We start from the raw sequence: 13,616 nt of genomic DNA, 5'->3' as shown, positions 1-13,616 counted from the left end.
TCATGTATCCCTTGCAGGATTTCTTGGACTTGCGGTGGCGACATCATCGGCGCCGGCGGCGGTGGCTGGTACTGATGTGGCTGTGGAGGCTGCGGCTGCTGGTATCCCTGCGGTGGGAATCCAAAAGCTGATTGTCCCGTAACCCAGGGACCTCCAAAAGCACTCTCCTGGTTGAGAGGGTTGTAGCCTGAAGCTAACCAGTAGGGATCTCCCGTATAATCATAACCGGGAGGAAAAGTCGGCTCGAAAGGGTTGAACTGTGCTGCGCTAGCATACGCAGGGATGGGCTCTCCAAAGTTCTGCGGCGGTAGTGGCGCAATAGTCGCAGAAGAAACCTCTGAGACGGGATGCTGAGATTCTCCCATCTCTGACTCCTCGTGGAGGAATTCAGAGGTTGTAGAGAGCTTCTCAGTAGCCTAGGCATGCAAGACCATCCATTGGAGCATTTTGGAGGTGATATTAGCTGTTTCCAACTCAAATTTCGGACCCAAATAACTGAATTCGCGAAACTGTGATACTGGGCAAGTCATACGGACCGTAAGGTCCCTCCCATACGGTCCGCAAGGACCTGGTCAGACCAGCAACTTTCGAAAGTTGGCAGATTTGGCCCCTGACCTCCACGCGCGATGATTTGCTGCTTATCTTGACTCGTAAACCCCCAAACTTGGTTTTAAGAACCTTGGGACATTTACCAACATGGTATTGTCCTCGGATAACTTTGCGCTCAACCGAAAAGCCATGAAATTCGACGTTGACGCTTTTAACCCCTCAAGTACGGTTTTGGCCATAACTTTCTCATACGTTATCGAAACTTCATGAAATTTTTACCACATATTCTAGTGAGTATATTTTAGCATTACAATGCTTCGGGTCTGCCAAAAATTCACTCAGAGGTATAAATTCAACATGTTGACACTTTTGGCCCCTATAGTTTGCAATTCCTCACTTTTGTGCATTTTCCGCTTCGTATGATCCATGATCCATCCGTTTAAGGTTATAAACATTATGTAGGGTTATCATAGAGTATATTTATCCATTGTTGACACTTTGGACCCTTACGTTCCATAGTTTTCACTGTTTGTCACTTTTAGTCCCTCTAAAGTTTGTTTTCACATACCGGAACCTTATGACACGTGTCAAGACATAATTGGACGAAATTTTTCGAGGTGTTACAATAAGTGAAACCCGTTTTGTCATGTTATTTTGCATTTATCCAAATACTTATCCAAACCAAGTTCTATCTACGAACTAGTAGGCACCCAATTTCACTTAGGCATTTTAATGAACACCTTGTGGGCAAGATTCATATACTTCTTTTGTCAAGTTCTTGGCTAACTCCCATCCAAGTTTCAAGCATCAATTTCAAGCCCTTATGTCTAGTGTTCATGAACTACATCTAGAACTTGTATCATAACATCAATATTCATGAATTTAACATCCTAATTCAAGTGTTCATCACAATGACATCAAAACCCACTTAGCACATAAATGGGTAATAATCTATTTCACAATTTTTCATCATTAATTCATCAAATCCTTACTAGGGTTTGTTCCTAGACATGGATTTATCCTAATTTCACTCTCACATCAAACATGCAAGCAATAATTTCGTTTATCATAAATTCATCAAGAATTTCAACTTCACTAAACATAAAAATTTAACATACCTTGTGATCCCCTAAGCTTGGTGATCACAAATTTGTGTTAATCCATACGATTTGGCTCTAAATTTCCTTTCAATTTGTTGAATCTTGATGAACTAGGGTTACACCCTTTTTCTTCTTGCTCCTGGGCGATTACACGCACACAACACTCTCTAAATGTGTGTGTTGTGTGTTATTACTTGTTTTAATGAATATTAGTTTCCCACTTGACAACTTTAGTCCCTAATGTTTTTATTTTGATCATTTGAATTTATAGTTCACTATTTATAACTTAGTCACATATTACTAACTAGGTCAATTATTCCTAGTTAAATTTAATGGGTTCGGGAAGTCATAACCCGTTTTATTTTTATTTTTTAAGTCCCGTTAACTCGGGCCTTTCATAAATTTATTTTCTCAAAAGGTCTTCGTACAACCTTTATTTAATATTAGGTTTAGTTATTTAAATCCTAATATTTACCGAGTAAGTTATACCACCAACGGTACTTTACCCGTCTTTTAGTGCTAACGTGGTTTGATTACCAAACCCATTTTCGGGGTGTTATAGAGGCTGCATTTGTTCACTGTTAAATCCTTTTATTCTCTCTCAAATTTTGTAAGCAAAAGCTATAGCCTAATAACCCCCTAATAAGCGAAGCTCTGTCTCGTTGTAAGTATTATAACCCCCGATTACGTATTCGTTACCCTGCTCGATTGATCTAGAACTCCATAACGCATGTCAAGGCTCTGCCTGACTCAGTCGTTGGAGTTCTGTCTCTTGTAGTACCCGATTGATCTAAAACTCTGTAACGCATGTCAAGGCTCCGCCTGACTCAGTCGTCGGAGTTCTGTCTCGTGTTGTACAGTTAATGTGATTTGGGTTATCTTACTAACACGTGTGCATTGTTTAAATAGATAATAACCAGGAAAATCACCAGGAAGCTATAGTGGTATCACCTAAGCCAACAATGCGAGTACATTCTCTTTTTCTAAACCTTTTTGTGAGTCATTCTCTTCTTCTACTAAATTGTTTTATCAAAACCTCAAATGTTTTCAATTACAATTATAGTTATTAACTCTTTGTAATTCTACAATTGCTGCCATATTATGGGGTTTGTATACAGTACTTGATAACCTCCACAATTGGGCACGGGTATCCAATGTGTGATATGAACATCGTCACAGATCCGTCGACTGACACGTACTGAACAAGTAATTGTGTAGATATAAACATCGTAATCGCCCTTAATACCGTAATGTGTAACAACTGATGTTTTACAAATTGGAATGTACTCGCCAGTATTTCTTGCTGATAAAATATTTTTAAAACGCATTTCAGGTAACTTATTGTGAAGCCAATAGAAGTCAGTCGGACAGCATTGAAGGCTTAAAGAAGTGGCTATAAAAGTTACCTATAAATTGTATTGTAAATAAAACATGGGTTTTATCCCACTTGTTTATTATAAAATATGGTGTTTTAAACTTTGATAAATATCTCCTAAGTACGGTCCTGATGAAAATTTTCCGCTGCATAATTAATAAACACCGATACCATCTGACTGGCTCGCGGCTCCCGCTCCCAGGGTGGGGTCGGGGGCTGTGACAGAAGGTGGTATCAGAGTTATGCCACTGGTTTAAGTCCTTTAAGTGTTCTTCTAATACCTAAACCTTAAACATTTATATTAGAAAATTAATATCTTATGTGTTTTTCAGTGAAAATAAAATCTTAATATTTATATTATGATTTTATGTCATTTTAAATTCTTAGTATGTGTAATCCCTATTTGTATCTTACAGTTATATTATGTTTCATATTATAAATATATAAAGGGGATATATTAATAATGTTATATTAATATTATAAATTTGTGATATGTTATATTTCATACTCATATATTCATATGATTCAATATAAATCTTATAACCATATAATGATATTATGATATTAACATTAATATCTTAATCAAGATATTAATATAAGATAACACAATTCCGGTATGATACCTCTGAAATATCATGATATAAAATATTATTCGATGCAAGTAATATGTTTCATGGTTAATAATATAACCTATAATTTTACTTGACCTAAATATATATTTTATCAAAGTTTTGACAAAACCTATAATTCTGTTAATTTTGTTAAAATACAATACCTTAGCATACTTAAAACATGTTTATTATTTAATACAGGATTTTCATAATAACACTATGAAAATATTATATTTTATTATATATGCTTTTGTTATATCCATATAAACACATGTACATTTACATATACATGGAAAGTGTGCAAAAATATATAAAGTATTTTATATTTTATAACTTGTACTAAGGAAACAAATGATATTTCATACATAAAAAGTATACACAAAAACATATGTTACTGTATAACTAGATGATTTAATATATATATATATATATATATATATATATATATATATATATATATATATATATATATATATATATATATATATATATATATCTAACACATATATGTCGACAGGAAATAGCTTAAGAATTTTACCATTTAATAGTTTAACTCATCTCTTAACCTATATTCGAGTCATATATATACGTTCTAATATAGGAATACTACTTCACTACTTAATATATTGAGAACCAAATTTGAAAAATGCCAAACTTTGTATTATCTATTATAATACTTCTTTGAATAAATAAATTAAGAATCAAGTTCTAATATTTTACAACCAATATGGTTTAACCCTCTGGTTAAAAATAAAATTGTTCTAATCAATCCAGAAGATTTATATTTTTATTAAATTTATTTCTTTTAGTTACCCATCCTTTTTTCTAAAATATTATGTTCCATAAATTTAACAGAGATTCATATATACTACTATTATTACTATAAAAGAATAAATAAAGTTATGGGAATAAGCAGGATAATTAATACTATCAGTTATATAATTATATTTTTATTAAAAATGATTCAATATTATATATATATATATATATGTATATTACAGGAAATTTGAAACTTTATATTTATATATGTATGCATATACAAGACACAATTTCTTGAATATTATACACAATATATTATATCTTCGGTAGAAAAATAAGCTTTTATATAACAGAAGAAACAAACCTACATGTTTACCCAAAACCTATTTAGATAATTTCTTAACCAATACCTGCATTCAACCCAAAAGAAACCTCAAGGATATCAGTACTAGCACGAAATCCAAGGGAATGATGGTAGGACCAATGACTGGGAATCCCAGGATCTCATATAAGACCCTTATTTCCAGCCACAATCACAACCACAATTTCCACCATAATACCTATCCAGCCATGAGTCCTGAAAATATAACTGAGACTATATAAGAGAGAAGCTATTATCAGTAGGACGCTGATCCCGTAATATAGAAGAAAAGCTAGTCTGCAACTAGGACAATATGGAACAACACATAATACAATATATATATATATATATATATACTTTCGTTATACTTTGATAAAATATAAAATGAAAGTAAATGATAATATATAACATGTGTGTGTGTGTGTATATATATATATATATATATATCAATGCATAATACTGATAGGTATAATTATAGTTGTACTAATGAAATATGAGCAACGAAATGTGTCTGAATAATTGTTTAGTTTTGTGATATTAATATCTGAAAATGTTTGCAATTCAGATGTCAAAGGAAATAACATGTAATCAAGAAATTCAGGCTAGTAACTAGAATTCTTTGGATAAAAGTACTATAGAAAATATAATAGCTCAAGGAATATCTAATTCCATACCTTCGATCATTGAAGCTATTAAAATCTCTATGCTTATAAACGAGAACCCTACTATACACTGTAAACATACTCATTACTTCAAACCTAGCCTTAGTATCAATGGAGGCCATGATATTCGTATCAAAACTCCATTTCCCAAACGAAAGAAAACCACAACCTATGGCTATTCTTATAAGGAATTCTGCTCTAACAAATCCTATAAGAATAAAGAAATTGGACCAGCGATCGCACAACCCACCTATAGTAACTATAACAAAAAGCATTCAGGAAGATGCTATTTTAGGAAGACACACCACTGTAACTTCTGCAAGAAGACTGGGCATACAGAGGAAGCATGTAGAAAGAAAATTAACATCTGTTTCAACTGCGGAGAACCAGGTCATATCCTTCCCTACTGCCCGAAACTATCTAAGGCACCCGACAACAAGACTAAAACAACAGGCGAAGCTAAGGAAAACACATAAACAACGCAGGAGGCAACATCAAATTCTAAAATAAGCACCCGTACGTTTTGTCTGTACTAGAGTATTAGTTGACTTTTGGTTCCAATCAAAGTTTTATAATAAAGAGTCATTATAGCACCAAGGTTTCTTTCATAAAGCAAACACTCATCGTCTCATTTCTGGACAAATTCGGGTATTGCACATGCATTGTTTGTTACCATGTGATTTCACTTCAAAAGATTATTTATTCATGAGTTCAAATATTATTTCATTGCACTCATTTTGATAAACTGCATTATGGCAAAAACGTTGACTTTTTTATAACGAGTCAACAAATTTCTTGAGAAAACTCCTTTTCTTTTCTAAAGTTACTTACAGGATTTTTCATTGTAAACATTTCATGTCAACATATATTCATTGTTGGAATATGCCTAAACCAAGCTCAATTGTTTGAACTTGCTCACAATATATATTCAACTCAAGGTCCCATATGATGAATTGAGATCACCATATTCAAGGTAATCTTAACAAAAACACTTCATTTATTTTGAATCATAGTAGATATGTTCAAAGTTTTCAACTCCAATAAATTATTTGGTAAATCACGACACCTTGTGGTGGCGTTTTCTTTGAAGCTTGAACTCATTTCATTTTCACATCTAAGGTACGGATTTACCTATCTTCGGTTGGTTCATTATCCTAAACCAGTCTTAATACAATTATGTGTTCATATAAAGGTACATAAATTCCTATTCCAATGTACCTCCAACATTTCTTTCATCTTTTGATCAATTCTATGACATTCATTTATTCCTTCATTTGAACATCTTATATTTTTTAATATCCAGATTCATTTCATTAAAATTTTCAGTTACTTTCGAGAACAGCTGAATTTGTTCAGTCTCCGTAATTATAAAATCATTACAATTATTACGACACTTTGCGGTGTCTGTATAAATTTGTAGCCTGAGCTAATCGTAATCTTAATCATACAAATTCATGCAAAATCCATATGTCTTTCTTTTAACTCATCAAAGTAGTCCATATACAATTATGTATTAGGACAATGATATACTAAACTCTATTGTATTTTTGGTGTATCCTTGCGATTCAAATAAATGTCATTTCACTGATTTTTGGTTTGATAGTGACAAATCATTTTCGTGCTTTTATTTTCATTTTAAATTCTTAATTCCAAGTCTTCCTCAATTGAAACACAAAGTAAGTTCTCTTTCGACATCAAATCCTGTTGTTTCTAAAAGTCATTTCAATTCGAATGATATGCCTATCAAATCTCTCTTTTGATTTGTGAAACTCAGTCACCTCGATAATTGTATCATTTCATCTCATCGATCCCTGAAACTAATTACATTTAGACAATTAAGTTCCCATTTGTTTCTTTATATTCATGTCTTGATTTTACCCCATATACCTTGATATTGTTCTTACTAACTAAAAGAAGTGACGTAACCCCAAGGAAATATCGTAGCCCAAATCTCGAGGACGAGATTTAAAACTAGGTGGGGAGGATATAACAACCGTCCTAAAAATCCCTTAAAACACCCCTAACGTCCTAAAATACAGCCTGTATGTGAGAAATAGACCCGAACAACATTAATATTAATGAAAAACAAATAACACAAATAATTATTAACGCTCGCAGGCCGCGAGCGAGATCACATGGGGTTTCACGGGGCGCGAGGCCCTTGGTATGACGGACACACAATATTGACACGTGTCAGACCTATGTCGTGACTAATCAAACATACACCGACCTAGAACTTCCTCACAGGGCGCGAGGGAAAGACCTCAGAGGGTCGCGGGCCGCGAGCCGCCTCTGGTCAGAATATAAAAGGGGAGCGAGGCTGCATTTGTTCACCATTCAATCCTTTTATTCTCTTTCAAATTCTGTAGGCAAAAGCTATAACCTAATACCCCCCTAATAAGGGAATCTCAGCCTTGTTGTAAGTATCATAACCCCCGATCACGTATTCGTTACCCTGCTCGATTGATCTAGAACTCCATAACGCATGTTAAGGCTCTACTTGACTCAGTCGTTGGAGTTCTGTCTCCTGTAGTACCCAATTGATCTAGAACTCTATAACGCATGTCAAGGCTCCGCCTGACTCAGTCATTGGAGTTCTGTCTCGTGTTGTACGGTTAATGTGATTTGGGTTATCTTACTAACACGTGTGCATTGTTTAAATAGATAATAACAAGGAAAATCACCAGGAAGCTATAGTGGTATCACCTAAGCCAACAATGTGAGTACATTCTCTTTTTGTAAACCGTTTTGTGAATCATTCTTTTTTTCTACTAAATTGTTTTACCAAAACCTCAAATGTTTTCAATTACAGTTACAGTGATTAAGTCTTTGTAATTCTACAATTGCTGCCAGTATTATGGGGTTTGTATACAGTACTTGATAACCTTCACAATTGGGCACGGGTATCCAATGTGTGATATGACCATAGTCATAGATCCGTCGACTGACACGTACTGAACGAGTAATTGTGTAGATATAAACATTGTAATCGCCCTTAATACTGTAATGTGTAACAACTGATGATTTACAAGTTGGAATGTACTCGCCAGTATTTCTTGGTGATAAAATATTTTTAAAACGCGTTTCAGGTAACTTAGTCTGAAGCCAATAGAAGTCAGCCGGAGAGCACTGAAGGGTTAAAGAAGTGGCTATAAAAGTTACCTAAATAAAAAGGAAATTATATTTTCAATAATCAGGGTTTATCCCTATAAATTGTATTGTAAATAAAACATGGGTTTTATCCCACTTGTTTATTATAAATATGGTGTTTTAAACTCTGATAAATATTTCCTAACTACAGTTCCGATGAAAATTTTCCGCTGCATAATTAATAAACACTGATACCATCTGACTGGCTCGCGGCTCCCGCTACCAGGATGGGGTCGAGGGCTGTGAAAATATACCCAGTACGGTTCGGTATCGGTATGGTACCGGTTCCCGGTACCAAATGCTCATCCCTACTTGGGAACTAGAAGTTATCATTCGTTCACAGTATCCGAGTTTATTTGAAACTCAAATTTGGTATCAATCGATTGTTTAGATTTCTGAATATGTGAAAGTCAAGTGTTTCTTTTCTACCGTTTGTTTCATTACGTACATTGTAAGTTTAGTTCATAAAGAATTATGTACCATTTATCCGTTAATATAAAAAGTTTAACAGTCATTATTTACAATTTCGAGAACGTTATGTATTTCTAAGGGGATAGTATTGTAATACCTGAATATTCGAAAACTTAAGATGATAAATATCGCATGAGGTAAGATTTATCATGTTGGATTTGTATTCAACATCTAATAAATACTAATAGTTAAATAAGAAAATATGACTTATAAGAGTTATTTCACTAAATTTTTAGAAAGGTGATATATATAACTTAAAACAAATATTGTTAGAGATTTATATTATATTAAAATAAAACTCTTGTGGATAATATGGTAAATTTTACCCATTTAAGACTATATTTTTTAAGACGCCATCTTATGAACGGGGATTGAACATGAACGGTGACATTGAATACGAACGACAATTAAAGGCAATGAATGCAATGTTGTTTAACCTGCATAACTTTTAATTACCCTACCATCCTTTCAGTTGACAGTTGTGGTCATATCACTATTGGCTAACTCGTTGTCCAATAGTAAAGCTTATCAAGTAGTATATACAAAACCCCACATACCAGCACTAATTTAAGAATACAAAATCTTAATCACTGTACATATGACTGGAAACATTTAGGGTTTTGAAAACATTTAAGTATCACATAATGTGAAGAAAAGAGAATGTCTCACCTTGTAAATCTATAGTTCTGATTTAACAGTCCTCCCGATTCTAAGCCTTCTGATATTAAGCCTCTTGATTAACAGTAAGTTTATAGTTCCGAGTTTTCTGATAATTAAGCATCTACTTTATCAGTGAATTTATAGTTTTAAGCCTTCTGATTCTAACCCCTAATTTCATAAAATGTAATCCTTATTAGTGTATAAACCCAACTCAAACTTTAACGATAATCATGAGATCAAAACCTCAACGTAAGTTAACAAAGTATAGCCTTATTCAGGCACCATTTTGGCATTCGTTGATTGGTTTATCGATCAATTGGACAGAGTATCATTTCAGAAGTCGATGGTGCAAATGAACAAGGCCCTGCCACCCCCCTTATATAGCTTAGGTTGGTATCTCAGAAGCGTCGCGCGGGGGACCATGGTATCTAGCGAGTCGCGCCTGGGCAACCTATCTGGCATAGGCCTGCCTTGTCACTTATGTAGGTCTAACACATGGCGCCTTGACGTGACACGTGTCCTTAGCCTCCTTTTTCGCCCAATCGGGTGTTTTTCTCGATTTTCATGTCGGTTCTTATCACGCAAGCTCGGGTCTTGATCCTAAATTGTTCGGTTTATATTTATGAGTTTAGTAAGGGTATTTTTGTGAGGGTTGGTTCATCAACCCCCAATTTTCTCAACCGCTAAGTTTTCTGATTTATTATTACAAGTTTCCTCACGCGCACTTAGGGTTTTGATTACGGGTTTGTTCGGATATTTTTTAGGGTTGTTACAAGTACCCACTTAAATACAACTCCAAGGTTTGTCCATCCAAATATGTGGAACATTTTTAAACATGTTCTAGTTTTAGGTTTTATATCAAACTCACTACTTTGAGCATTGATATCTCATTCATCTTATCTCTATTGTGGACACAATTTTTCTTGTTAGGAAATTCTCATCAAGTATAACCCAAACCCTTGAATATTTAGCTATGTAAATATAATTATGTGTGTCAAAAGTTGGTAAAATAAGTCTTATTTTCACAAATTCTACAACATGTATAACTGTGCAAATGCGCAATAAAAGGTTATTCATCATATGTACAGAGTAATTTATGTATGCATTTGTCACAAAAAAAAGGCATCATCTGTGTCCATGTCAAATAGCAAACATTAGAAAACTATTATCACTCATTCATATAGTATGCATTACTTATGGTCTCACGTCGTCTTTTTGGTATATGATCCGGCTTACCTAGGGTATCTTTAATGTCTTGCATTCCTCGTATGTTATTAAGAATGTAGCAATTTGGTTAAAATGGAATCAAGTTTGTATTTGCATTTTAGTTTGATATGAAACATTTTAAGTTTCATTTGTTCTTCAGTTATTTCAAATCATGTAACACTAGTGGGATTACCCTACGTGATGCGGTTGGAATTCAGTTTCAGTTAGTATTGGTATGATTCGCGACGACAGTGCTCATTATAGTTTACAATACCAAATTTGAATTGATATCAATAGGTATTTTACATTGATCGAAATCATAAAAATGAATGCTAGTACCGGTTTCGATAATATTTGTACTAGTATTAACGTCGGTATCTGTTAAGAAACTATTTTGAATACCATTCGATTCAAACAAGATTAGTATTGGAATGTTGGGAAAAATTTAAAAACAATCGCGTATCGATTTTTATGTTAACGAACCACGGCATCTCATCAAAATTTACTACAAAAATTAGTTTTTAAGCTATAAGGATGTGCTAAAAACTTTCTTGACGATTGATGCCCTTAACACTCTTTCTTTTTACCATTGATACTACAGGTATTATATACTTCTACATATACATGCTAAGACAGGTTAGTATACACTAATGAATCTATGTTTAGCTTACACAAACTGTTCCCTTAACATGTCATTTGGATTCCTTTAAACATTTTAATCTCTCGATCACCTTGGCATGTCATTTCGTTTTCATTGAATTCTTCGATGTGTTCTCTCGCACACACCTTACGAGTCCATTTTGATTATTTAAGTGTAATCAGATTGACTTGTTTACCAATGGGCATCATGATATACATCAAACAAGTTAGGAGATTGCGAGAGTTCATGTTTGTTTTAGTTTATCATAATTACATGTTTAGGAACCTAATTGATTTTCCTGGGAGAAGCCCCTAAGCAATGGGGCTTCCCCTTGACAGGGGTTTGGGAGCAGCATCCCTAGGAGTTGGGTCCAGGGGACAGAGCCCCTGGCTAGAACTTTGGCTCCTTTTTAGTAGCTATTCTGAACTAAAATTGATAATTGCTTGATGGCGGTTATTCCATCCTCACCCCCTAAATTCATATTCCTTTCATTTGACCATTCTCTTTCTTCTCGAAAATCATACACAAATCACATACTTCGTTCTTGCAAATCAAAGTCTGAGTTGTATCTTGTTGAAAAATTTGAGGGAACAACTGAATTGTTTTGATCTAAAAGTGTTCCACATGACTCTCAGTAATCCAAGCATTCATTTTAGAAAAACCCCAACACCCATTCCTTACACTTGAAGACTTTGCTGTGTTATATGACACCTTCACATGGCGATTTCTTATATCGGAACAATATGACAAATTTTGTGCACTTACATGTCCATTGATTGCACCTTATCAGTATGACTTATTCCTTGGCATACTTGAAGTTCATTCTTACATTGAAACACTATGACATGTTCCATTACACTTAGCACGAACATTAATTTCACGTAAGAAAATAAACAGCATTCAATTCATTATTTACATACATGTCAATTTAGCAAACTTGTATATTATAATCCTTTTAGCTGGATGCATTTTAGCCTAAAAAGAATATGAAAATATTTAATAAAACTCACCTTAAACTTTATAACCATGGACACAAAAATGTCTACCATTCACTATAGTGGACCTCCTATAGTCACAATACATTATATTGGATATTTTTTTCGATTTTTAAGTTTTAAGCAATGAAAGAAATAAAGCTTTGCAACAACTTAAAACATTTGAAAACTTCTCTTTAAGTAAGTGAAGAAAACAAGAAACCATAAAAGAAAACATAACATGTTTATAGCTATACCTTTGAAGGATAGTGGTTGAAAAACTTGGTCTCATGGATCTCTCTTATGCCAAGCAATGTGAAGCCCGAAAGATGCTAGTCTTCATCCCACTATCCCAATGTGTAAAGTAATAGAATGCATGAACACTATCTAAAGATCACTACTAGATTGCATTTTCTTGTAATGCTAATGAAAACCAAAGAACCAGTTGACATCCCTATTTATTATAAAGTTAGTGATAGTTCTTTTAACATGTATGTGCTCAGTAGTTCACCTAATTGAGGACTCATCCAAGCTCTAGAAAAATATTACATAAAGCTACGGGGACACGGTTTTACATCAATGGAGAATATCTCAAATCCGGGGTCTCAAATATCTTGGATTAACTCTTTGCCATGTATTCTTAAACCATAGATTTCATTAATAAGAAGAGGAAAAATATTAAATCATAACATCCAACGTTAAATACAAAGCCACTACAAAACGACTATCTTTAAAAAAAACTAAATATATACAACTATAGATCGGGCGTCGGTTTCCAGAGCCAACATCAGAGAGCACTCAAACTATCCAAATTTAAGTTGACGGGCATACTAAAAGTCAGTTACGTTGAGTGAGTTATAGTTTAATAAGACAATTATAGACTTTATCAAGCATTAAAGCAGGACATAAAATACATATACCCACATCATAACATAACATCACATCAGATAACTCACATAGCAAAAAAAAAACAATAACATAAAAATCTTTATAATCTGTAGTTATAAAACTACAAGCAAGAAACAGAGGCATGCCCCAATTTCGGGCTTATAGCATCAACTTTAGACGCTCAAGCATTTAATGTTAACTTTAGACTCT

Source organism: Helianthus annuus, chromosome 5 (genome assembly GCF_002127325.2).
Source record: "Helianthus annuus cultivar XRQ/B chromosome 5, HanXRQr2.0-SUNRISE, whole genome shotgun sequence".
NCBI lineage: Eukaryota > Viridiplantae > Streptophyta > Magnoliopsida > Asterales > Asteraceae > Helianthus > Helianthus annuus.
Note: the sequence above shows the minus strand (reverse complement) of the source record.